Below are 26,687 nucleotides of genomic sequence, written 5' to 3'. Positions count from 1 at the left end.
AAGGAACACACCAGGCAGGATACTGTTGTGGAGAAGTTTAAAGCCGCATTTGGATACAAAAAGATTTCCCAAGCTTTAAACATCTCAAGGAGCACTGTGCATGCCATCATATTGAAATGGAAGGAGCATCAGACCACTGCAAATCTACCAAGACCCGGCCGTCCTTCCAAACTTTCTTCTCAAACAAGGAGAAAACTGATCAGAGATGCAGCCAAGAGGCCCATGATCACTCTGGATGAACTGCAAAGATCTACACCTGAGGTGTATGAGTCTGTCCATAGGACAACAATCAGTCGTACACTGCACAAATCTGGCCTTTATGGAAGAGTGGCAAGAAGAAAGCCATTTCTCAAAGATATCCATAAAAAGTCTCGTTTAAAGTTTGCCACAAGCCACCTGGGAGACACACCAAACATGTGGAAGAAGGTGCTCTGGTCAGATGAAACCAAAATTGAACTTTTTGGCCACAATGCAAAACGATATGTTTGGCGTAAAAGCAACACAGCTCATCACCCTGAACACACCATCCCCACTGTCAAACATGGTGGTGGCAGCATCATGGTTTGGGCCTGCTTTTCTTCAGCAGGGACAGGGAAGATGGTTAAAATTGACGGGAAGATGGATGCAGCCAAATACAGGAACATTCTGGAAGAAAACCTGTTGGTATCTGCACAAGACCTGAGACTGGGACGGAGATTTATCTTCCAACAGGACAATGATCCAAAACATAAAGCCAAATCTACGATGGAATGGTTAAAAAAATAAACGTATCCAGGTGTTAGAATGGCCAAGTCAAAGTCCAGACCTGAATCCAATCGAGAATCTGTGGAAAGAGCTGAAGACTGCTGTTCACAAACACTCTCCATCCAACCTCACTGAGCTCGAGCTGTTTTGCGAGGAAGAATGGGCAAGAATGTCAGTCTCTCGATGTGCAAAACTGATAGAAACATACCCCAAGCGACTTGCAGCTGTAATTGGAGCAAAAGGTGGCGCTACAAAGTATTAACGCAAGGGGGCCGAATAATATTGCACGCCCCACTTTTCAGTTTTTTATTTGTTAAAAAAGTTTAAATTATCCAATAAATTTTGTTCCACTTCACGATTGTGTCCGACTTGTTGTTGATTCTTGACAAAAAATTAAAATTTTATATCTTTATGTTTGAAGCCTGAAATGTGGCGAAAGTTTGCAAGGTTCAAGGGGGCCGAATACTTTTGCAAGGCACTGTAAATGGTCTTTATTACAGAATTCTTTAAAAAAAATACAATTTCTGTTGAATAAAAGGACTATAATGTACTGAAATTACCGTATTTTTCACACTATAAGGCACACCTTCAATGAATGGCCTATTTAAAAACCGTTTAAAACTTGTAGTGGTGGTCGGGTTGCGTTACACATCCACTAGATCAGGGGTCGGCAACCCAAAATATTGAAAGAGCCATATTGAACAAAAATAACAAAATACAAATATGTCTGGACCCGCAAAAAATTAAAAAAGGCTTATATATGCCTTATAATGAAGGAAAGACATGCTATATGGATCTATATTAGCCCACTATAAAAATGACTTAAGGTGGCTACAAATACATAATGAGCCTTCATGAATAAATGTTTTGTTTTCCTTGCAGTGCATCCGATAGAGAACTCTGTTGTATGATGCCTCCTAAAGTTTAACTTCATTACAATATTAATGAATTAGAATGTTTGTATCATGTTTGTCTTCCTGGTATAGAAACCATATTAAAACAAAAAATACATTTCCCTCCCCGATCTTTTTCCATTTTCAAACAGTTTTTAAAAAGCTCCGGGGAGCCACTAGGGCAGCCCTAAAGAGTCGCATGCGGCTCTCGAGCCGCAGGTTGCTGAACCCTGCACTAGATGGAGCTTCGTTAAGGGAATGTCATGTCATGATTAGCCAATATTGATTTATATAAGGTGCGCCTTTTATTGTGGAAAATATGGTAATTGCAATCTGAAATTATTTACCCATGATGGTCTTCTCCAGAGACTTCAGCCACCTCACTATCTTCAGAGTCACTCGTCTCAGAAGATTCATCAGAGGTCGTAGAGTCAGTTTGTTCATTAACTTTGAACGCTGCAATCATGTTGGTTCCATTACCAGTGATGACTGTCAGAATTTTGTGTTTTGGTATTCCTCAAATTTCTGTGCATCGATCAACCCAGGTTTTTATGCACTCTACTGTGTGCGGATGTGCAATTTGCTGAAGTCTCAACAACATGTGTTGTGCTTTATTTTCCACAGTGCAAAAATAACATGCACTAATGGCCAAAAAGGTTGCTGACAGTCCATTTTTGGTCCATATGTCCAATCCAATAGTTACCAATCCTTAGTTGTCAACTAAGGTGTTTATTTTTGTTATTTTGGGTATGATTAGTCGCTTATCAAAAGCCTCTATCATGAGGATGAAATCTTTATCCTCAACTGTGGAAGCCGGTAGCCCAGTATGCCCAATCCAAACAGCAAGTGCATTTTCTCTGGCACTTTGTTCCAAAGAGTCTGTCTTATATTCGCACACAGTGGCAAAGGCAATTTAATTTTTGCTTGTTAGCAAAAAAAAAAAATATATATATATATATAATTGTAATTTTTTTTACAGAGCATTAAATGTATTGAATCGGATCGAAAATCGTGTTCCCCGTATCAAAAATCGTACCGAACCGTGACTTAACTGTATCGTTACATCCCTATGCAACAACTTTGCAGAAGCTATGACAGGAAAAGTTTTCATTTGCCTAAATCAGACATGTCCAAAGTCCGGCCCGGGGGTCAAATGCGGCCCTTGGTCAGATTTCATCAGGCCCCCAGCCTCTGTCATAAAATCAATAACGTCTGGCAATGTCGGCCCCCCACATTTTTACCACACCAAATCTGGCCCCCTTTGCAAAAAGTTTGGACACCCCTGGCCTAAATGCTTAAGTTATTAAGTGCAATTTTTTATTATTTTTTTTAAACACATTTTATTTATTCTGTGTTTCTGTGCGATATCAATATTGTTGTTTTTTTTACTTAAGAGGCATGGTCTATTGTTTTTAGTTGTGATTTCTTAAAAAGTATTTTTGAATTTAAGAGTAAATATTTATCGCGTTTAAATAAGTGCACTTGATCTATTAATACTGTATATACAGTAAAACCTCCGCTGACGAACGCTTAAGCTCACGAACTTTTCGCCTCAAGAACATTAAATTCGCGAGCATATAGTCTCTGCTGATGAACTAGTTTTCGGCGGACGAACCAAACCACGCGGTCGAACAGCGCCACGAGAAGCTGACGCACGCTCACGGCGTCCCAGTTCGTCCCCTCGCTTTCGTTGAGTGCGGACGTGGTTTGTGTTTGATAGACATTTTGAACCATATTGAGTGTACTTTTGCTATTATGGGACCGAAAAAGAGTTACCTACAGTCCTTATGGAAGGTGACTCTCCTTCCAAACAGTAACTCCCTCCCTCCCTCCCTTCCTCCTCCTCCCACTCCATTCCATCAAGCCATCAACTACCATCACAAAGGTAAATAAAACGACTTTATTATACAGTACAGTTTATTTCTTTAATTACAATACAATAGCACATTTATCATACATAAAATAAGGTATGTTTGTGTAGTTTTAAGGCTTATTTAGTAGAAAATTATGTTTTATGGGGACCTGGGAACGGATTATTCTCATTTTAATGGTTTCTTATGGAAAATAAATGTTCAGAAGACGAACTTTTCGCCTTACACACACTTTCTGGGAACCAATTATGTTCGTGAGCTGAGGTATCACTGTACTGTATTCTCACTGTGTTATTGTAAATTGGTTAAAAAAAATGGGGGGGGGGGGGGGGTGCAATAATATCGCATATCGCAATAATTTATGAGAATAATTATCGCACACTAAAATTATACGCCTCCGTTCCGAACCGAGCACCACGTACCGAAAGGGTTCAATACAAATAAATGTACCGTTACACCCTTACTGTATATATATGGTAGAAAGCACAGATAAGACTGAAAAAGCAGTTTCTGCTCTTGCACCCCTCTTTAAAATAAACTGTTTATTGTAATCAAAACAACTGTTGTGTTTGATAAAACAATATGTCTATATGCTGTCATAGCAGATTCATGGCCCATTAAGCCCCCGAACTATTTCTAATTAGTCTGCTTTACCCTGGAAACCCCTGTTTACAGACGTCGCGCAACCGTTTTTGTTTCAACCCAGCTATCAAACAAAGGTAATCAATTATATTCATTATTCAAAATGTCTATCATTTTTATCTTAGAATCATTAGTTGATGTATAATATTTCGATTAAAAAAAAAACACTTTATAAAATCATTCATATTTTCGCAGATTTTAAACTTAAACAAATTACGTCACAATGAAAAAAAATGGTGTCTGTAAAAAAGTCACGGATATCTACCTCATAACTATCGCTTAATTGTATTTTTTTTGGTTACAGTCGCATTTTCTCCGATATGTTAGATGACAAATAATCGATCCAAACAAAGAAAAATTGGAAAAAAAAAAAAAAAAAAAACATTTAGAAGAGTAAATATATGAAAAACAAAATCTCAACCACTCCTTGATATCTGCATCGCGACCCTTGTTATATTACAATGTTTCACCCGAAAAAATCCCCCCAAAATCCAGCTGTGGCCATTCACATATGTGTCTTGACACTCAATGATACATGCTAAATGGAGTTTTTGGATCGAAACATAGTAAGTACGTGATAATATCTCGTTAAAATCATGGCGTCTTTAATTATGTTCTCGCGTGCTCTCACCTCCAGTAACGGTTTTGCTGTTAAAAAAAAAACATTTTATTTTTTAAAAATGCCCTCCTGTTCAAAATTTTTCTTCCCCCAGAAAATTGAGATTTTAAGCTTTCCAATGATGTATCATACATGCATATCGGATAATTTTGAAATTTGGCCAAATTGGGGGTGTCAGAGTTTAACTTCAAGTCACCTGAGTGTTTTCCGCCATATATATGTACTAGAGATGCACGATAATATCGGTCACCGATAATTATCGGCCGATAATGTCAATTATGACGTCACAAAGATAATCCAGATAAAACGAAATTCAAGCGATAACGCAATTCGATAATTATATACTTGATTTAGCCTACAAATGTGCGCAATCAACAGTTTTCTCCAATTCTGCTAGTTTTAAGGAGGTGTTTTTGCAGTGTAGTAATGTGATATATGTTAGGGATGGCTTACTTTTAAAGGCATTTTTGTGCAACTTGGGTGTTTACTCTCTTAAGTAATTGTTGCCAAAAGCTTTCCATTACACAACGTCAGTGCCATTGTTTAGTTGTTGGAATTTACTACTTGTTCACATTTGATGTGGAAAAAAATAGCACTAAATCACATTTTTGCACAGTAACATTTGATCTTTGTATACTTTAAAATTTTACATACATATTTGAATAGAATTATCGGCGTGACATTATCGGTTATCGGGTGGAAGGGGCAGGAAATTATCGGTTATCGATATCGGTTAAAAATGTATTATCGTGCAACACTAATATGTACTGTAACGAATCTGGTTATTATATAGCAGGGGTATTTGCATGCGTTCCTGAATTCACCGCGTGACTTACCGGGGTGAGGAAGGTGCGGGAGAGCGTTGTCTTCCTGCAGCAAATAGTGGTCATATTTTCAATAAGTTTCCAAAATAAAGAAATACAAATATACTGGATATTATAATAATAAATAAAAATAAAACCAATAATAAATTTATATATAATATATTATTATATTATTATAATTATTTAATACAATAATAATAAAATGATATATCAAAAAAAAAACAAATACTGGGTATTGTAGCATTTAACACCAAAACATAAAGAAAGCTGCAGCCCAGCAACACCCCCAGCATATGTATGTATGCATGAATCTATATATGGCGGAAAACACAGACAAGACTGAAAAAGCAGTTTCTGCTCTTGCACTCCCCTTTAAAAGAAACTGCTGTATTTTAAGCCAAAACTGTTGTGTTTGATAGAACAATATGTCTATATGCTGCCATAGCAGATTCATGGTGCATTAAGCCCCCAAACTGTTTCTAATTTGTCTCCTTTACCCTGGAAACCCCTGTTTACAGACGTCGCGCAACCGCTTTTGTTTCAACCCAGCCATCAAAGGTAATCAATTATATTTATAATTCAAAATGTCTGCCATTTTTATCTTAGAATCATTCATTGATTTATTAAAAAAAAAAAAAAAAAAAAAAAAAAAAAGACTTTATAAAATTTGTATATTTTTAACTTAAATAAATTACGTCACAATGAAAAAAAAATGGTGTCTGTAAAAAAGTCATGGATGTCATGGATGTTTGTTACTGTCGCATTTTCTCCGATATGTTAGATGACGAATAATCGACCCAAACAAAATTGGAGAAAAAAAAACATTTAAAGGGGTAAATATATGAAAAAGAAAATCTCGACCACTCCTTGATGTCTGTGATTTTTGCATTGCGACCCTTGTTATATTACCATGTTTCACCAAAAAAATCCCCCCCCAAATCCAGCTGTGGCCATTCACATCTGTGTTTCGACACCCGTTGATACATGCTAAATTGAGTTTTTGGATCGAAAAAAGGTAAGTACGCGATAATATCTCGTTAAAATCATGGCGTCTTTAATTATGTTCTCGCGTGCTCTCACCTCCATTTAGGGTTTTGCTGTTTATTTAAAAAACAATTTTTTTTTTAATAAAAATGCCCTCCTGTTCAAAATTTTTCTTCCACCAGAAAATTGAGATTTTAAGCTTTCCAATGATGTATCACATATGCACATAGGACAATTTTGAAATTTGGCACAATTGGGGGTATCAGAGCAGAACTTCAAGTCACCTGAGTGTTTTCCGCCATATTCATATGTACTGTAACGAATCAGGTTATAATCAGTGTTGTTAATAACGGCGTTAGAATATAACGGCGTTATTTTTTTCAGTAGTGAGTAATCTAATTAATTATTTTTCTCATCTTGGCAACGCCATTACCGTTGCTGAGGATGGAAAGGCGTGCGCTACTATGCGTTGCTATATTGGTTGAATGGCGCGATAAAAGTCTGAGGGAGACGGACTCACCGAGACGACAGAGCAGAGCAGGAGTGGGGAGGAGGCAAAAAAGTTGTGACGCCGAGCAAACGCGATGCTAGATGGCTCCAATAATACCTGACTGTAGCCGATAGCCTACAAACTACGCACACATCATATGGTAGATATGGTAGACATGGTAGATATCACATACAGTCCCCACTGTATATATAGAACTACATGCAAAATGACAGACACGGGGGCGTTAGCAACATGTACAGTATAGGAACTAGATGCGTTAGTAAACAGCCGTCATCTTAAAGCAGTAGACTTCTTAGGAAGGCTCTGTTGTAGAGAACCTTCCTAGCAAACCTAAGTAACTTTATTTCTAAAATACTCCTAAATCTGCAAAGTCTTGACTTGAATCTAATGAAACAGTTTTAAAACTTCCACATGTCAAAAGTAGACAGTAGGGAACTAATGCAACAATGGGAGCAATTTTAACAACTTTTAACGGTTGATTCAGGGTAAAGGGTAAATTAGTGTAAAGAATTGGGCTAGGGCCAATTGTCCCAAACACCTTTTACACTTCACATAGTGTGACCTACGTTTTTTGTTTTTTTTTTTGAGGAAAAAACAAACAAACAAAAAAACATGAAAATTATCACCAGTTACTTAGCCAAGTAACTAATTACTCTTACATTCAGATAACTGAGTTACTAACGCAATTACTTTTTGGGAGAAGTAATTTGTAACTATAATTAATTACTTTTTTAAAGCAAGATTAACAACACTGGTTATAATATAGCAGGGGTATTTGCATGCGTTCCTGAATGCACCGCATGACTTACCGGGGTGAGGAAGGTGCGAGAGAGTGTTGTCTTCCTGCAGCTGACAGCAGTCGTATTTTCAATGATAAGTTTCCAAAATAAAGAAATACAAATATACAGTATATTATAATAATAAATAAAAATAAAACCAATAATAATATATATGATAAAATATTATATTATTATAATTATTTGATATAATAATAATAAAATATTTAAAACAAAAAAAAAAAAAAGGGTATTGTAGCATTTAAATTGGGTATTGTTGCATTTAACACCAAAATATAAAGCAAGCTGCAGCCAGCAACACCCCCAGCCTATGTATATATGCATGAATCTATATATGGCGGAAAACAGACAAGACTGAAAAAGCAGTTTCTGCTCTTGCACTCCTCTTTAAAAGAAACTGCTGTATTTTAAGCCAAAAGAACTGTTGTGTTTGAAAGAACAATATGTCTATATGCTGCCATAGCAGATTCATGGCACGTTAGGCCCCCGATCTATTGTTAATTTGCCCGTTTTACCCTCAAAAGCCCCGTTTACAGATGTCGCGCAACCGTTGTTTCAACCCAGCTATGAAAACAAGGTAACTACCGTAATTATATTTATGATTCTAAATGTCTGTCATTTTTAGCTTAGAATCATTAATTGATCTCTAACATTTTGTTTAAAAAAAAAATAACTTTAAAAAATTATTCACTCGCATATTTTAAACTTTATTACGTCACAATGAAAAAAAAAAGGCATCTGTAAAAAAGTTACGGATATCTACCGCATATCTATCGCAAAAAAAAAATTTTTTTTTTGTTAATAATAATAAAATTGTATATTTAAGAAAAACAAATATTGGGTATTGCAGTTAACGGCTTTTATGCAACTCATCCAATGAGTTTACAGCGTCTGAAAGCACCAGGGCTTCCATAATTTGCATGTGAATCTACTTTTAGAAACTACGATCATTGACTATAGGGAATGGGACGTACTACGTCATTGTTTGGACGCGCCTCCATGCTGGCAATATGATTCACTTCCGGGCCGGCAGAGTCAATGCGGATTGTAACGTGTGGTAGTGCTAAGCTAACTCTTTCGGTGTTTTAGAAAGAAAATATGGGTGCTTATTGTTGCGTTACCGGGTGCAACAGCGTCTCCTACGACAAAAAAAGGGGTTAGGAAAAATGGACCCACTTTTCACCGTTTTCCTGCATGGAGGACCAAATATCAGATCACGAAGGTACGACGGATGGCTGGATTGCAGTGGTTCGTCGGAAAAGCATTTCTTATGATCATATTTCTGCTGGAATGAGAGTGTATTCGCCTCATCTCTACTCTTGTAAGTTGAACGATTTATCCGTTTTGGTTTCAATACGTTTTTTTTGTGTGTTTTTTTTACTGTTGTGTAAATCTGCCTCGGTAGCAATGCTAACCTACTCCTCCTCCTCACCTAACTTTTGTGTTACTAGGAAAACCTGCATATGAAATGCTGACAACACATCCCGATTGGTCACCATATCTCTTCTTGGGTAATTCTGAGGTCAAGCGCACCACATCGGAGCGTTATGAGAGGTTGGAAAGGCGAAGAGTGCACGCTGAAACTTCAGTTTGCTCTGCTCTTACAAACACGATCCCAAGTGTTGTTGTGAAAAGTCAATAAAATATGAATACCAAAACATGACTTGAACAACTTCTTGACAAACTGTAACTGCTTGTTGTTTACTTCAGGTCTTCATAATAAACAGGTGTAATAATTACAAAGTCAGGTGACTTAATTTTGTTTTTCTATTTGGAATATGCATTGACAATTTTTGGACAATGTTGTAGACGAGAACTGGGACTGATAAGTTGCAATAGATTTATTTCAAGTAATGCAATTTCTCCAATACGATATTTGAATTGACAGTTTAAAATTATTATTATTTAAAATAATTAATTAAAATTAGTGCAAACAAGGCCCACCCTCTGACGGTGGCAGCAAATATTATATAATTATAAGTAATACACAAATACAAGATCACAATAAACGTGTCTTTGTCAAAGCAGTTTAAAACACTATTTACTGGCCTTGGGTAAATTGCCAGACAGGATAAATATGTGATTTAAAGTTCTTGCATTTCCATTTTAAGTATTGCAAGTACTAGTCCCCAACACAGTATTTGAACTGACAGTTTAAAATCCTTTTAGTACAAAATGGCCCACACTCTGGCAGGGGGCAGCAAATATTATAATACATAATACATTATAAAAAGCTATATACTATATAAATACAAGATCACAACAAAACCTGTATTTTTCAAAGCAGTTAAAAAACATCCAGTGGCCTTAGGTAAATAAAGGTGTATAAATATGTACTTTACAGTTCTTGCATTTCTATTTTAGGTATTGCAACTTTTCCAACACTATTTGAATTGACAGTCTTAAGTCTACATTAGTGCAAATAAGAATATCATAAATTAAAAATAATAATAGAATATATAAATTCAACATTACAATGAAACGCGTCTTTGTCAAAATGGTTAAAAAAAAATAAAAAAATAAAATAAAAGTCACTGGCCATAGTTAAATAGCCAGGCAGAATAAATATGTGCATTAAAGTTCTTGCATTTTCACAAGTTAAAAGCCCGCAGTTCATCGACGAGAAGGGCAGACCCAGATGGCGTCTGCTGCAGGGGCTTGTTTGAGTCCGACACAGGACAAATGGAACCACTCCATTGAACAAATTTTCTTTGTCAAATGATCCAAGAAGAGAGAAGGTGACCAATCGGGATGTGTTGTCAGCAGGTTTACGTAGGAACACAACAGGTAGGTGAGTCGTAGTAGGCGAGCATTGCTACCGAGGCAGATTTACACAACGGTGTAAAAAAACAAAAACGTATTGAAACCAAAAGTGGATAAATCGTTCAACTTACAAGAGTAGAGATGGCAGGAACACACTCTCATTCCAGCAGAAATATGATCATAAGAAATGCTTTTCCGACGAACCGCTGCAATCCAGCCATCCGTCGTACCTTCGTGATCTGATATTTGGTCCTCCATGCAGGAAAACGGTGAAAAGTGAGTCCATTTTTCCTAACCCCTTTTTTTGTCGTAGGAGACGCTGTTGCACCCGGTAACGCAACAATAAGCACCCATATTTTCTTTCTAAAACACCGAAAGAGTTAGCTTAGCACTACCACACGTTACAATCCGCATTGACTCTGCCGGCCCGGAAGTGAATTATATTGCCAGCATGGAGGTGCGTCCAAACAATGACGTAGTACGTCCCATTCCCTATATGGACACAAAATGACGGACAATATGGCGGCACAATACAGCGATCACGTGATTGTGTGACGTTGGTGATTGGGGTCTATAGGTAATAGTGTTGTATCGGTCGCGAACGATTCGTTCTTTTTGAATGAATTGTTTGGGTAAATGAGACCGAACTAATCACCATCTGCACTGATTCGTTCTGTGAGGTTGGTGCTTGTTCGCAGCGTGGGAGGGCGTTGAGCAAGTGACAGCGTCTTCTGACATCGCACACGACCAATCAGACGCCAGCCTCATCGCGGGCAGGGGAGGGAGCGGAAACAGAATCAGGCCGTCTGTCACTCACTTCCACGTGTAGCCAATAAGCAGCCAGCGTGCAGGCAGGAGGGCAAGACTGAGTTATGTCACTTCCCGTTCAGTGACTCGGTCCTCCGGAGGCTCCGGTTCCTGACCTAGCTTGCTGCTAACTTGACTTTGCAGTAATGCGGTGAACGAGTCAAAAAATGAAAGGAAATGACTTTGTCACATATTTGTTGATGTGGAGCCTATCAAATGCTGCTCAAACAGACAAAAACACCACACAAACCTAGCGAGCATGGTTTAGTGTACTACTTTTCTCTACAGACTCGGGACTACATATAATGACATACTATCAAATTTACAGTAGTTTAAAAGACTTTCGCGGGTAGCTACGAGGCAAGCAAAAGCTGAGCTGCGGTCGCGTGACGGCAGTGCGGGGGGAGAAAACTGTCATTGTATGGAAGCTTCATGGCAGCGATATTTACCTCATATGTGCACAGAAAAAATATTTAGTATGATCACCATAATACTGATTTGCAATGAAACTGTATATACACGTCAATTTTTCCCGACTGTTTTTATTTTCTTTCGTGTCAGAGCGTGTCGGGTGTTAGTTAGTTTGACAAATTATGTCCATCCGTCCATCATGTGCTACTCAAGCGCCCAAAAACAATGCACGCTGACACGGGAGATGTCGCAATAAGTCTACATTTTTCTTAACAGACTAATGAGAGTAGAAAGGCAACTTCGTAAAGAGCAAACAATTATTACTCGTCAGCATTTGACGATCTGAGATGAGGGGACGACAGGGGAACTGACCGGATTATTTTATTTGTTAATACCAGTGCAAAAATTCAATACGATCATCTTAATACTGATTTGCAATTAAACTGTCAAATATCAAAATGTAGTATTTTTATTTCAGAGCAGCAACATTTGACAACTAGCTATTTACACTTTAGTTTTAACAATAGTGACCAAAAATAATAGTGATGAGCATAAAAACTAAAATACAACAGAGCGAGAGGTAAATATGATGTGTTGGTTGGTTGTTAAACTTTCGATATTATTATTTTTCGATTATATTTTTATTTTCGTGACAGCAAGCATGCCACGTTGGCTGGTAGCTGCATTGTATAGACCCTACTCACGTGGCGTCACAGCCACGCCCCCGCGCCATGTTGTCCGGATACTAGTCATGTTAATGCATTAGCGCTTCGTAAATTCCTCCTATTATGGCGTGTTTTTCTGCTCGTTAACATTAATAATCAAAATGGTGAAGTCGTGTGTGGCGGTCGGTTGCAAAAACAGAGAAGATAGACGGAGAGACTTGAATTTTTACCGTATTCCGAGAGAGCCGAAGAGGAGACCGAGATTGACTGCTGCAATTCGACGAGAAAACTGGGCTCCAAACGACTACCACAGATTATGTAGTAGTCATTTTATATCTGGTAAGATGCATTTAATATATATTTAGAGGGTTTTGGGCTGACAACCACAATTAAGATCATTGCTAGGCTAATCGCCGACAACATACACTCAGACGTTGTGAATGAACTACCTGAAAATATATAATTATAAGAGGATAATCAGACAGTTGTCATACAATTAATTTACAATTTCACTATTGAGGTCAAAAGCCAAAAACTAAATTCAACTAGGGACAATTTGGAGTAGTGCTATCGCACTTCATATTTATTACGTATTATATATGTATATAGTGAGAGTGCTATCGCTAAACCATATAAACATTAAAAGCCCTAGCTCCATTGACAAATGATATGAAATACATTAGAATTGACAGTGGATGTTAGCAAGAACAAAAGATTTTGAATTGAAAATTTCGTAACTCACCTTCCAAGCACAAGATTCCTGCCGAATTTTCGTGTACGAGGACCTGTTTCACCCAACCAGCAACGTAGCATTTATAAGCCTCCAAGCTCTTAAAGTTTTTCAAACTTTCGTGAGAATAGGCTGATTTTGTGTGGACAAGATAGTTGTAAATATCAGGATATCAGATGTCAGGCGAAGCCAGCGGGTCGAAAAACCTCGATTTAGGCATCAAATACGGATCTGGCGAATGGATAAACTGAAGCTTTTCCACGTAACGCCTTTTATGCAACGGATCCAATGAGTTTACAGCGTCAGATAACACCGGGGCTTCCATGAATTGCTCTATAACTTGCGGGACTAATTGAAAACAATGAGAATAGGTCTAAAAAAGAGGTACAATATGGCGGCCGGAAACAGCGACACGCCCATTTTGTGACGTAGGTGAGTAGGGTCTATATGTGATCAAGATCATTCTAAAGAAAGTCCATGCGCCCCCGACCCCAAACCTCCACTCCCCCCACAAAAGGAAAATGTTTAACCGTGTCCTAAATCGAAATGCAAGCACGAGCCATGACTTTAATCCCATTGAAGCTTTTGCAGCAGCGGGAGGGAGACGAGGCTGTTTGTGAAAGCAGAATGATATCGCCTGTCACTCATTTCTGAAACTACGACGAGTGGTCAATGTGTGCAAGAGAGGGAGGGACCAAGCAATGTCACTTCCCGTTCAGTTATACTGCGAAGCGGTCTTTGGTGATTCGTTCGGCAACGTCACTTCCCGTTCACTAACCGAACGATTCATTTGGGCGGGGAGGGATATGAGGGGGGCGAACGATTCGTTGAACGGTTTGTTTGAACGAATCTTTTTACTGAACGAACCGGAATGGATTCGTTTACTCATGTGAACGACAGATTCCGTCACTAATAGGTAACGATGTGGGGGAAAAGCGCTGAGGATGGGAACACAGGGGAGGTGACGCACCGTTCAAAATAGTACATTCACTAACCGTTTGAGCATGCGCACATCGTTGAACCGCCAAATTCAAAAAATAACAACAAAAAAGAAGAGCAGGATGTCGAACAATTTTGTACAGCGACAGAAAAATAAGACCCACATGTGTCCAATAACAGTAAACCACACCCGAGACAGAGTTTAATTGGAATTGTGAACTACTATTTGCTGAAAATCTAAATTAGTTAATTATTTCACGTTGAATTGAAATTTAACAGAGACTTTCTACGAACAGCAAAATACAATTGTTCTTCTTTTAATATACTATTGTAACTGGTCAGAAATGTAGTTGCTTTGCGGGTTGTCCCCGCTAACGGGTCGGCACACGCATCCGCTCTGCAACGCAGCAGGAGAGCGTGGGAACAACTAAATTAAATTAAACTACTCCTACTATCCATCCATCCATTTTCTCCCGCTTATCTGAAGGCCAAGGTAAAAAGGCCTGCTAACATCGCTAGTCGCTAGCATGCTATCTTGAAGCATGTTACAGTCCATGTCACAAATAAGTATGGACAACCAGTATTACAAATGTTCGAAATCCTTTTTTCCAAGAACTAAAATGTAAATGTAAAGTTGTATAAATATAAATAGTACAAACTATTAAAAAAAAAAAAATGAAACGAAAATTACCTACCTTTCTTTCACTTGTTCCAGTTTGAAACTCAAATGCCAATGCAATGTAATATATGGTTCTAGAGCAATTTTATTGGTAAATTGACCATGACTGCATCCCGTTGAATTTTATAAAATAATACCCCCTCCGATACAACCACCTGCTGGGTCAGCAAGCGCAGGTGCTTTTATTTTGAAATCTATCCCATCCTGTCATTTCTCAGTATGTTTTACTTTTTTCTTCTTCTTTTCAACACAATGTTATTAACGTGATGCCAATGTGTAAACCACAAAACCGTTAAATGAAAGAATAACTTTAAATATTCTATAGTAAAACAAATTATTTGATTTTGTGAAGACAAGGGGAGCAGATGTGTGACTTTAAACGGATCACTTGAATCCGTGAGCCTGCGCGTGTACACGCAACTGAGCAAAGGGGCTATTTATTGACAAAATAAAAATTGGAGGGACAACAGATATTTTATTTTGGACGACTAATCCGAGCAAAACGACGGAAAGTACCCCGTCCGCCATCGTTGACTTGTGCCGCCCGCAGCACTCGGCGGCTCCCGTTACGTTAACGCCTACGGAAATCGTCAACCGAATTAGACCCGTTTTTGATCACTGCAAACAAACTTTAAATTTCCAGATGTCGAGTGGACATACATGGTCCATTAACAACTGTGCCAACAATTGCGTGAAAAGCCTACAATGTAAGAAAGATAATCTGTGAAAGCCTCCACTGCATCAAGATTGCTCGTGTATGTTGCCATACAGCAGGGCTTCCCAAACTACGGCCCGCGGGCCGAATACGGCCCGCCTCCAGATTTGGTCCGGTGTTCTGTCAAAATTTGCTCCCTTATAAAATTTTGCTCCCAAAGCTTTTGTGGCGCGGAAAAAGCTCTCTTTTACATTCAGTTGGACTGTCAATGTTATCCAAAGCTGCTAACTAAACTAGATACATCATAAACATACATGTGCAACACGAAAATGGCGTAAATTAATACTTAACGACACGGCGAAGTCGTTTACAGTGAGAGCGCGGGGTGCAGTTGCTGTGTGCAGCTAACATGGTAGGATGTGTCTGAGAACTTTTGAACATGTCTTTACATGATCAAACTTAAGTAAATATTCCTTTCTTTAAAAAAAGTTTGTAGTGTTTACTTTGGAATCGCAGCATTCGCGGCCATTTTTAACGTTACGTGCATGCGCAAAACCGCAAGGTAGCAATTTTTGATGGGTTGCAAAATTTGTCAGAACACCAGCGCCCTGAACAATACCAGAGAGCATTTTTATTTTTTATTTCATTTTTTTCTCAATAGTGTTATTTATTTCCTGGCCTTTTCTGTGAAGAACTCAGAGAGGGTTATTTGGTTATCATCTATTTAATTAATAGGGTTTATATTATATTATATTATATTATATTATATTATATTATATTATATTATATTATATTATATTATATTATATTATATTATATTATATTATATTATATTATATTATATTTACTTTTGTTCCATGAAGAATCCAGGAAGGGTTATTTGATTGTGGCTTTCTGAAGAACAATACATTTTTACATTTTTTTTTTTTTTTTTTGGTAAACTTTGTTTATTGAACCAATATAGCACAAGCAAATTAAGTAACAACATTTGAGCATTCTTTTTTTTTTCATATTGAAACTAAATAAGAAACAAACAAACAAACAAAACAAAAAAAACAACAACAACAAAAAACAAAAAACCCTCACCCACCCAATACCCACGGCACATATCCTCAGAAAGCAATGTATTGTTAATATAGTTGTTTCCCTTTAAAGGGGAAAAGAGCACAGACCAAGAAACGGAAAGAAAAAAAAAACAAAACAACAAAACAAAACAAAAAACACTTATATAGATATATATACATCTTTATATTGGTATAATTTTCCAGGCATAGTTCAAGAATCCACACAGAGATGGCAATTTGTGCTTCTGACATATGCAAAAAACGAGTTCCAAGCGTTCTCAAAGGACGCAACTGATCCACAGAGCGTCAGTCTTATTCCCGACTTTGGCTACGGTACATGAATGCAGCAGCACTCCTGGCGGCGGGAGGGTGGGATTCTCCGGCTGTGGCGTCACCGAGTTTCCAGCCGTCTTGTGACGGGAACATCATGGCGTAGCGGCGATGTGGACCCACGGCTGCACGGGTGGACACGGAGAAGTTTACGAACGACCCACTCGACACTTTGGAGATTTAGTGAAGCTTTTTATCTAACGTGAATAGTGAATTACTTGTCTCAGTGTGAAGGTGAGTGGCTTTCCTTTCTCGGCAGTGATTTAAGATATTCTACTAATTTAAGTGTTTAAAACAATGCGAATTTCGTGTTAGTAGAACCGATTCACTGTCGACACTTCCACGTTTCCACTTTGTAGCACCACTGGAATGTTTGTTTTTCCACAACTATCCGAGAAACAAATTGAAATAACGTTGGCTGGAATCTCAAGCGAACTGAAAAAGTTTAATGAACGTGATTTATATTTTCATTAGAAGTGAGGATTTGAGAGATGCTCTTTGAGTTCCAGGATTTATTTGCCAAACCTAACTGCGTGTGCGTGTCTTACACATTCATATTAAAAGTAATTTCAGATGTAATTTACCTCACAAACGACACCATTTGTCTGTACGCATTTCCTTGTAAAGTTTAGTTTTGGAGACTGCCTTGTTAATGTAGAGTTACTTAGCCTCTGCTAGCTACTTTCTTTGAACACATAGAAAGTCGTCTGCTGGGATTTTCTTAGGTTTTTACTACCCATACTGCAAACAAAGAGAATTTGCACTCTGGATTGTTATGGGAAAGCAGTGACATTTGATCAGCTGCCCTTCCGAGATTGCCCTGAAACTGACCCTTTAAAATCTCAAATGCGCCCTGAGCAGGATAGTTGTCTGAGAATGGGCTGCTCGAATAGCAATGTCAACAAACTACTACGATTTTTAACTTATATGGCATCTAATGGCAACTCATTAGATGCCATTGACATCGATAGATGTCCAATCCAGTTCAATTGAGAGGGATGGCACCCTTCCCAGTTAAATTGGATTAGACATCTATCGGCGTCAATGGGACAAACATGATCATTCACTGCCAGCGTTAACATAGGTTGGAACTCTATTGCAATGAATGAGTTAAATCCGCAGCACATCTGGAGTGAAGGCGATTGCCATGTGGAAGCCTTTATTCGAGATTTTCCGCTAATAAGTTATTGATTTTTTCGGATCTTCAAGGACTGAGGTTTGTATCGCCTTCCATTTATTTTCTATACCGGTAATGCTTATCCTTACGATAGTGTTACAATAATTCCACATTCTGATGCCATGAGAAAAAGATGATATCTAACACTTCATCAGCACTCCCTTGCCATTGTAAGGCTTCAAACAGGAGGATGTTCTCCAAGTGAAAAGGACCGCTGTGCTTGTGTCACTGTCACCAGCAGCTTGCCACCATGAAGGAGAGCCTGAAAAAAGTTGACAAAAAGCATAGAAGTGGATGTACTTTAAAATTATTTGGTCGATGCATGGTTCAAACACATGTGGTAAATTTTGCCATTTATTTCTTTTTTAGAGATCAGCAATTTGGGCATAAAGTATTCAAACTCTGAACTGTGAGAAGTGTTTGCACAGAGTATATGCAGCCTCTGATGGCTTAGTGGTTTGGACTGACATCCCAGTTTTGTGGGTTCAATCCTATCAATGATGGTGTGACTGTCAGTATGAGGACAGTAGTTTCCCTTCTCTGTGTGTCCCGTTTTGATTTTTTAATTTCCTTTCTTTATTATTATTATTATGATCATGTCACTTTTTGACAACACGGTTTCCTCAAAAGACCACATATGATGATAGTGGAAAAAGACAAGCCACTGGATATTAACATCAAGAACACACACTGAAGGAAGGAACTACTTTTCTTTTGGGGACAGTGTTGAGAATTCAGTCCATCTTTGTGTTATGTCTGACAAGCATTTAAGTGGCTCTGTTAGCTTCTCTGGCTCACTGCCATACGCGTAGATGCTTCCCACCTGTAACCCTGAGAAAGATGAGCGGGAGAAAATGGATGCATGAGATTTTTCAGAGAGTTAAATATTCATTAAAAGGAAGAGAGATCAAGTTACAGTATTTTATTGCTTCACGTAACAGTGCTTCATCTAATGGTAGTCATCTAACGGTAGTACATTTCTGTTAAAAAAAAAAAATTGTTACCAAAGCATATGATACAATGATATTGACAGGTCCGATTCGACCTTCAGTGCGCCACCCCTTCAAGTAGGGGGCCATCCCACAATCCGCTTTAGTTATTCGCAGTTGGTCGCAGCGATCCAACGCCTGATTTATGTTGAAAAAGTACGAAAGCTGTACCGCATACAAATAGGAAGGATTGTGTCACGAGTGCTTTGCTGGAGGATTCAGGGTAATTAGTATATTTATCGTACCATGCATGCATTTTGAAACGTTGTGAAAACAAAATCAGTGGGAGAAATTAGCCACTCCAGCATTGGCATTATACTTGCAATGTTTACGTAAATTAAACGCCACCTGTACGTTTGTTTTGTTTTTTTAATCTTTTACCAAGAATCGAGACTCTTTTACGTCCATACATATAAAAAATTCAGGGATTTAAGCATTTTTTCACAAGAATTTTCAATGGAAAAAGCTTTGTTTACATATGGTGGTAGCTAATTTTTTGACTGACTAGCCTCATAGTTCGCAATATTTACGTAAAATAAATGCTACCTGCACGGTTTTTAGGCTTTTAACCAAGAATCAAGACTGTTTTACGTCCATATCTATAAAAAATTCAGGGATTTAAGCATTTATTCACAAGAATTTTTATTGGAAAAACTGTTTACATATGGCGGCCGCCACATTGACTGACAGACTAGCATCGTACTTCAACATATTTACGTAAAATAAATGCTAACTGCACGTTTTTTTGGTTTTGTTTTTGTTTTGCTTTTAACCAGGAATCGAGACTGTTTTACATCCAAATCTATATAGAATTCAGGGATTTAAGCATTTGTTCACAAGAATTTTCAATAAAAAAACGCTTTGTCTGTGATTCCACTCAGCTTTGACGGCCAGGCCAACAATCCAGGCCCTGTGTTAATCTGCCCCACGCCCCGTGTCCCGCCAATGTTATTATGAAGTCTATGGTTTTGTTGTAACATTTGTGACTTTTAACAATAAAACTGTGTCAACTAACTACCAAAATAAGTCAAGTGGAGGGCAGTTGGATCAAATTTAAAGAATGCGTCCTGCTCTCCAAATTAAACAGGTCACTAAAATGTTTGGCAAACGTACAGTTCAGCGAAATACTAGGAGATTTTAATCGCATGGTGTTCAAAGTCACTGTAGGAACCATTTACTGTCGTTTGCCAGGAAATTCATACCAAATGGATGCCTATGGTTTTCTTTTAAAAACAATGTATCCAAACCCTTATTTATCTAGCTCCTATGTCATCCGTTGATTCGCTATGTAAAATTGGTCATGATGCAATCTGCTCGCTTAGTTTGGAAATAGCTGCAGGTTATTCCCAGAGCAGGCGCCTGGTAGTTGGCGACCACCACAAGTAGACTGTACAGTAAATCTACATCTTGCATATCATTCCCATTTGCAAGACAGTCTTGTGAAGAAATGGCTTAAAATTATAAGTACTCAATGCTTTATCAACCTGAAGCAATTAGTGTAGTCATTGTGTTTTATATAAATGTACTGCATCTCTTTTTATTGTGCTATAGTGTGTCAATCAAGAACAAATGAGAGCACTGTATCTTGCTGGACGTCAAGGTGGCAGGGATCAAACTAACAGCTTAGGGATTAGAGGACAACTGTACCTACCAAACAGGTCACTTTAAAATAGCTTACTAATGGCCTTATCTAGGAACAAGTTTTGTGCAGTAAACAAAAACCTGTTAAATTGTCATTGCCACTTTTCCCCAAATATCATCATCATTATTTCAACTTAGAGAAAGAATTTATGAAGAAAAAAAAAATGCATGATTTAAAGTATGATGCGAAAATTCTTCTCTGCAGTAAACAATAACCTGTTAAATTCTCATAGAACCACTTTTCTCCAAGTATCATCATTATTTCAACTTAGAGTGCACTGAGAATTTAAGAAGGGGGGAAAATACTTGGTTTACAGTATCATGAGAAAATGCCTCTCTGCCCAAATCTTTTTTTTTTTTCTTCAGTGGCTCATCACAAGCTGTGAAAGCGAGTTGCATCGCTGCTTACTAACCTCTTAGATAAGAGGCCCTAGCCTGAAGCTATGGTTTTTATGTTGTTGTTTTTTTCTCCTTTGTGCAAAGTTAGACTGGTTCGCATAGGGATTGAGGAATTGCATATTGTTGCTCTTTGGATAACAGGAATACTTGAGCTCTCTTGATAGTCCCTTCTCACTGCCTGGAGGGACTTGAGCTGATGCTTTTGAGCAGCCATTGTAATGGTCTACCCTTGCACTTGTTTTCTTTATCCTCTGCCTGTCTCGAGAAATATGATTTTTTTTTTTCAAAACCAAGGGGCAATAGTGTTTGTGACATTTCTTGTTCAGTGTTCGAGGGGAGGTGTTGTTTACATGCCATGTGTAGTGTAGCGCTGCATTTTTTTTTTTTTTTTTCTCAGTCAAAACACCCTGCTAGCAACAACAATAACTAACTTTGTGCCTGGCACTGCCTGCTTGACTACTGGAACATTTCTCTCTGAGAGGAATTTCAGACAGTGGTACTTTGTTTTGTAGAATCCTTGGATTTTGATAGATTTTTCTTGATAGGCATGTAGCACAGATGGGATATTTATATATGGACCTGGTTAGTTACACATCTGATCCTTCACTTTGCTGCTTTCTTCCAAAAAATACTCATTAATCCATCGAGTAGATCAGAATCCCAGGAAGGACTCTGTTTGACCTCATTGTATTGAATTAAAGATTCAAGATTTTGGTAGAACACAACCACAGCTCAGTGAGCTTCTAGTTTGAGCATTTTGTTTGGAACTTACATTCTGAAAATGTTTTTCGGGATCTTTAGACAGATTTAGCCTCTCTGTCATCAAGATTTCTTTTTGCCATGGTCCTTGCACTGCACGTGTTGATGGCTACACGGAAGGTTTTAATGACACCAGTTGAGTGCTGACAGACATGTATTGCACACCTCTACGCAACATGTCTGGCCTTGTATAGGAATCATCCTTGCTAGTAGCCATATGTTTCTTGGCTTTAGTTTGCATTCACAAGTGTGTAAAAGGGGTTTTCTCATTGTAATGCTGTTACGGTTACCCAAATTACTGTACTTATTATAGACATTAGCCAAGGGCGTAGGTTTGCATAGGGACGGTGGGAACAAAACACTACCAACTTTTCAGGATGCTCAAATTGTCCCCATCAACTTTTAAGCAACCTTATTTGCATTATACAGTATAATGACTTCAGTTATATAGGTCATTCAGATTGTCTTCCCACATGTTGCAAGGATAGAATTGTGCCTACCGTTATTAAGTCACTTATTATTTTTATTATGTTCAAACTTGACATGTACCTGTTTCCACTTGCTGAATGTGCCGGTCCATTTTTTCCCCTCCTAAACGCACATTTGATTGGCTTATGACTTCAACCCTCCACCCCTTACCCCCGATATACACACACACATTAGATATTAAAGATATGAGGGATGTTAGAAGTTTTTTCCGCAGCCAGCAGCAGCCACTGTAAGAAATGTCGTCAATGTTATGGAAGTGGGGAACACACCACTAATTTTGCTACTTAAAGTCCGACCTGCATCAGAGTTAGCATAACATTAAACTGTGAACTTGACCTGCAAAACTCAAGTAGGAAGCTGCTTAGAGAGAAGTGTCCTCCTGTATGTGTTTTCTACTGTTAACGTTAAATTAACTGTGTGAAATGCAGTAAACCAAGGTTTACTCCCTTCCCCCCCAATTTTGCTTTTTTTATCTATGTCATCTTAAAGCAGCTTACAAAGGAGCTTTCAGTTTTGTTGTTGTGTTTTACCTAAAGGACAGCTCCATTTTTATTTATTTCTTATTCCCTGATGAATACATTTTTTTCAGTTATATTTAATTTCTTTATTTAGACAGTGTTGAGTGGTCTTAAGACATGTTTATTTTTTTGAATTCCTGAATAGTTAAGAGATGATTAACAAGCTTGTGATTATTGTGCATGTAAATATAATTTATGTGCAAATAATGCAATTTAAATTTGTTCATAAAATCCAGACATTTTTCTGGAATTTTTAAAAATGTTTCTTTAGTAGTTTTTGAAAACAAAAGTTTGAATTGAACGTTGTAGGGCCAGGCTGAAATAATACACATAAAAGTTATAATAAGTCAATACAGATTTATTTTGCATTGATCATTATGGATGTCCCCTCCCTAGCAAAAAGTGTACATGCAGGTTATGCAATTTCGTCCCTACCAATGTTGAGACCAAACCTACGCCCTTGACATTAGCTATACTGTATATGTACAGGTACAGAATAAAGTCTCTGAGGGCTCCTTGTTCCTTCAGGACCTGAATACTTGTTGTGATCAATGTAACAATGAATGCTGGTGTGCACCAGAGAATCTTGGAGAAAGACCTCCAGCCTTTCATTCAGTGCACCTAAGAGCAAACCATCAAACTTTATACATAAAAACTACTGCACAAACAAAACACTCCACCTCTGAATTGCTCAAAAGGAAAAAAATGAATGTTTTAATGTGCTCAAATCAAAGTCCAGACTTTAATCCAAGTATAATGCTGCAGTATTAGCCTAATGGGCAATTCATGCTTAAAAACACTTCAATAAGACTTACAGTAGGTACAATATGACAATTCAATTGCATGACAAATAGTGGGGCATATTTCCTCCAAAAGGTCAATGCAAAGCCTTATTACCAATTATTGCAAATGTTTGATTTTGGGTATTGCTGCCAATGGAGGCAAAAACGGTCCGCTTACTTTTTCTGCAAGTAGGGACTGAGATAAGTGTTTAGATTTTTTTTCCCCCCTTTTCAAATGAAGTAATTATTTCGACTGCATTACATCGACTTTGGGTGTATTTCGGATTTGTCCTAATTAGGGCTGTCAAAAATATCGCGATAACGGGCGGTAATTACTTTTTTTAATTAATCACGTTAAAATATTTGACGCAATTAACGCACATGCCCCGCTCAAACAGATTAAAATGACAGTACAGTGTAATGTCCGCTTTTTACTTGCTTTTTGGTGTTTGGCGCCCTCTGCTGGCGGTTGGGTCCAACTGATTTTATGGGTTAGTACCATGAGTGAGCATGGTGTGATTATTGACATCAACAATGGCGAGCTACTAGTTTATTTTTTGATTGAAAATTTTACAAACTTTAATAAAACGAAAACATTAAGAGGGGTTTTCATATAAAATTTCTATAACTTGTACTAACATTTATCTTTTAAGAACTACAAGTCTTTCTATCCATGGATCACTTTAAAGAGCATATGACACCAGAAAAAAAGTCTTAAATGGCATTATTATGTGAATTAGAATCATATTTTGAGACGATTCGACTATATACAACAATTTAGCAAAGCGCAGATGACGAGAAATTAGTCTTTTAATCTGCCGGTTAGCCACGCCTACCATTATAGGGCTTTAGCGTCCCCAACAGGTGGATGACGTCAGCGGTAGACTAGGCTCATCGGTTTTACTATTCAGCCCATTGAGGGGGAATTGTTCAGAACGAGGAAAACGCGACGAAGAGAGCTGCAAAATGTCATTGTTTCAGTCTCTCTACTCCCAATATTTTTACAGGATATTCTTTTTATCCAAGTATTTTTCCCCAATAGCTATATAAATGGCTTGAGAAGGACCAGTCAGCCCGTCGAGGGGGAACTATTCACAATGAGGAAAACGCGACGAAGAGAGCGGCAAAATGTCATTGTTTCTGTCTCTTTACTTCAATATTTTTACAGGATATTCTTTTTACCCAAGTACTTTCCCCAATTGCTAAATAAATGGCATAGTCATGACAATTAACAATCTTGTGCTAAATGGAATATAAAATAATAAAAATCCATTTATTCAAGACGAAATGGCAAAATTACTCCATAATGGTCAAAACAGTCGACTTCACCTTTACTGTCACACCTCCCGAACGATATTTTATGACACCTAAATCGGACATATGTAATTTCCCTTCCCCGGCTTCGGAGAATGTAAACAGACCAGAAGGAGTGACAGCTAGCCGACATGCTAACCCGAACCGAGGGATGTTTCAAAGTCTTCGAAGTGGAAAATCACACATAACTAGCCTGGATTATTTGACATGACGACCCGGTTGTCGAGTTTCTTTGCGGATCGGCAAACCGCCCGGCGGAGAGCAATTTACAGTTCGTTCCCTGGAGGAGGGTGGCTGGAGTTGTTGTGTAGCTAACGCGCTAACAGCTAACTGCTAATGAGCATGAGGATAGCTTTTTACATGCCTATCAATGATCAAACGTAAGTAGTCCTTTATTTAAAGGAATTTTATAGTGTTTACTTTGTAATCACTGTATTCGTATTTGACATAATACAAAACAAGATGTTTACTCACTTCCTTGTAAGTCCAATGGTCCCACAGTAAATATCCACGGTGAATGGGAACCTTTTGAAACTCCAAAAAGGCGCATACGCCTCTCCCGCATACAGAATGATTTTTCTGCAGCCGTTTGGCTGGCGTGATGCAAAAAATAAAAGTATTAATCCGCAAAATCAGCTGAATCCTTCGTCCTCATACACAACAGTACACTGTATAGTAAAGAGAACGTCTTCTACCGTACACGTCACAGCGCCCTCCTCCTCAATGCAAGACCGAAGCCGGAAGTCACTCATTTTCATGGCGCGGGATTCAAAAAACTAAATAAATATAGCGATCGCTTCCACACACATCCAAGCGGTCCATATCATTCAGGGGCATAAAATACCGCGTGTATTATGAAATAAACATGCTTTTTCGTGTCACAGGCACTTTAAGAGAATGTTAATAATGTTAATACCATCTTGTTGATTTATTGTTATACTAAACAAATACAGTACTTATGTACCGTATGTTGAATGTATATATCAGTCTTGTGTCTTATCTTTCCATTCTAACAATAATTTACAGAAAAATATGGCATATTTTATAGATGGTTTGAATTGCGATTAATTACGATTAATTAATTTTTAAGCTGTAATTAACTCGATTAAAATTTTTAATTGTTTGACAGCCCTAGTACTAATAGAATAAAAGGACAACAACTTTTCAGATTACTGGAACTGTGTACAGTGGGGCAAATAAGTATTTAGTCAATTACTAATCACTAATTGTGCAAGTTCTCCCACATGAAAATATTAGAGAGGCCTGTAATTGTCAACATGGGTAAACCTCAACGATGAGAGACAGAATGGGGAAAAATAAAACAGAAAATCACATTGTTTGATTTTTAAAGAATTTATTTGCAAATCATGGTGGAAAATAAGTATTTGGCCAATACCAAAAGTACATCTCAATACTTTGTTATGTACCCTTTGTTGGCAATTACGGAGGCCAACCAAACATCTTCTGTAACTCTTCACAAGCTTTTCACACACTGTTGCTGGTATTTTGGCCCATTCCTCCATGCAGATCTTCTGTAGCGCAGTGATGTTTTGGGGCTGTCGTTGGGCAACATAGACTTTAAACTCCCTCAACAGATTTTCTATGGGGTTGAGATCTGGAGACTGGCTAAGCCACTCCAGGACCTTGAAATGTTTCTTACGAAGCCACTCCTTTGTTGCCCTGGCTGTGTG

The 26,687-nt window shown here is 38.0% G+C and overlaps 1 protein-coding gene across 8 annotated transcripts in view; it reads left to right on the top strand.

The window, feature by feature from the left end:
• The first annotated feature begins 16,982 nt into the window (after window positions 1-16,982).
• The window catches only part of ppfibp1b (PPFIA binding protein 1b), a 52,668-nt gene continuing 42,963 nt past the window's right edge, over window positions 16,983-26,687 (top strand). For 2 of the 8 annotated variants that reach the window (XM_057836386.1, XM_057836388.1), the window contains exon 1: window positions 16,986-17,162. The gene's annotated coding sequence lies outside the window, so the exon portion shown is untranslated. Of the gene's footprint in view, window positions 17,163-26,687 lie in introns of all 8 variants that reach the window. The other 6 variants (XM_057836391.1, XM_057836389.1, XM_057836392.1 and 3 more) reach the window with 4 other exon arrangements.

Source organism: Corythoichthys intestinalis, chromosome 5, assembly GCF_030265065.1.
Source record: "Corythoichthys intestinalis isolate RoL2023-P3 chromosome 5, ASM3026506v1, whole genome shotgun sequence".
NCBI lineage: Eukaryota > Metazoa > Chordata > Actinopteri > Syngnathiformes > Syngnathidae > Corythoichthys > Corythoichthys intestinalis.
This window is presented reverse-complemented; position numbering and strand designations above follow the sequence as displayed.